Source organism: Echinops telfairi, unplaced genomic scaffold (genome assembly GCF_000313985.2).
Source record: "Echinops telfairi isolate 266 unplaced genomic scaffold, ASM31398v2 ScPeMD7_7473;HRSCAF=8511, whole genome shotgun sequence".
NCBI classification, from domain to species: Eukaryota; Metazoa; Chordata; class Mammalia; order Afrosoricida; family Tenrecidae; genus Echinops; species Echinops telfairi.
Genome location: NW_022111377.1, coordinates 6882681 through 6884539, shown reverse-complemented (window position 1 = coordinate 6884539; position 1859 = coordinate 6882681). Strand labels below are relative to the sequence as shown.

General features: G+C 43.7%; 1 pseudogene; it reads left to right on the top strand.

Moving 5' to 3' along the window:
• Positions 1-1562: 1562 nt before the first annotated feature.
• The window catches only part of LOC101639251, an 8472-nt pseudogene continuing 8175 nt past the window's right edge, over positions 1563-1859 (top strand).

The following is a 1859-nucleotide window of genomic DNA, read 5'->3' as shown; positions in this document are numbered from 1 at the left end:
CGGACCAGGGTGCAGCTGCCTTAGCCAGTTCCCTGATTCAGCTGGCAAGGATCACCTCCTACAAGACATCCCTAAGGAGAAGCAGTATGAACCTACCCTGATGCAGCCCTGGGTGCTGGAGCAGCCATGTGGAGAGCCCTGCTGGTGCTGAGATGCTAACACATTCACTGATTGGGCTTTCCTCCTGCAGTCAGCATCATTGTGTGTGTTTTGTGAAATAGAGGAGGGCTTTGCGGATTGGTGGCAGACATATGGGTTAATGTTGGACTTGTGGGCTTGGGCAGCACTGGGTTAGGATGTTTTCTTGATGTACACTTAACCTTTATATAAAACTCTCTTTTATACATGGGTTTCTGTGGATTTGTTTCTCTAAAGTACCCAGACTAATATATTTGGCTACTTGTTTGCAAAATTGCATTTTATTTCACTTGCACTGGAGTTCTTTTTGAATCACCAACACACAGAATGACCTTTCATGCCCATCCCCCAAATCTGCATATTGACATTGCAGCTGTTAAATAACTGTTTACATCAAATCAGGTCTGCCCCTATTCGTTGGTCATTAAACTATTATCTTCTCATGACCATCAGCAGGCTGCAGACTCCCATAAATGTTTTCCCCTAGTGATTCTCATACAGGCCAGGGGACCTTGGAAAAGATTTCTCAAGCTCCCAAGCTAGTGGCATATGGGAAGAGTGTGTTCGTGTGTTTATTGATTTCTGATATATAAGGGCCTTTTATAGTTAGGAACACAGACTCTTCATGGAATCCCAAAAATAAATGATCAAGTGTGGTTCCTGAAAGCAGCATGGGTCAGAGGTCTCCTTTCAGCTGCTGTCTACACAACAATAGTCACTTGAGCTTTCCCCAAACAGCGATAATCTGGTTGCCAATCCCAGCAATGTGAAACCCTAGTTCCGATGTCACGAGGGTGAGGGAAATACAGGGCTCAGCCTTTGAAGGCCTGGTCTCTTTCACTTCCCTAGGGCCTTCTCAGCCAGTCACCTGTTCCAGTTATGGAGGATGGCCTCTGGAGTACAGCCAATCTCGGTAGTCAGATTCTGAGCGACTGCCTCCCATCTCACATATTGGGTAAGATCAAATGTGTACAGCAGGAAGACATAGATGAACTTCAGTAAACAAACCAAGTAAATACACCACTCTCCCAGACCTCTACCCTCCCCACAAAGTAGATTTCGAATATGTGTACCTATTTGTATTATATTCTATTTTATAAGCTGTCAGTTCGTCCTTTGTTCTTTATGTATGTTAATTGAGTCATGATTCAAATTCTCTCACTCTCTGTCCTCTAATGGCAATGTTTACATATATTCAAATCATCCTCCATGGCCTTTTTGAGACCGAAAAGCAGGGTCAGGTTTAACAAAAGAAGTTGTTGAACCAATCTGTATCTTACCCATTCTTGCTCAGAATTCTGGTTTTGACCCACAGGAAATGTTATGAAGAGTTTGGGCTGATCATTCAGAATCAAAACAACTTGTTGGCCTAGATTTGAATCCAGACAAACCAGTGGTAGCAGCAGGTGCAGGAATTTGGGTTCATGACTGAAAAAAACAACTTCTTCACTCATATGGTGATTGTCACCAACATTCTTCTAGTGGATGAAACAATGTGAGCTGAGATGTCTTCTCTCAAAGGGTGATTGAGTTCAATGTCGATTCTTCTGAAAGCTGAGATTTTCTGCATCCGACAGGCAACTATCACTCTGTAGCCAAAGCTACTAATCCTTACCCAATAAATGCAGTTTCTATTTGTTGGTTACAGAAGGAGGAGGAGAAGGAGGAAGAGCAGGAAGAGGAAGAGGAGGAGGAGGAGGAGGAAGAGGAGGAGGAGGAGG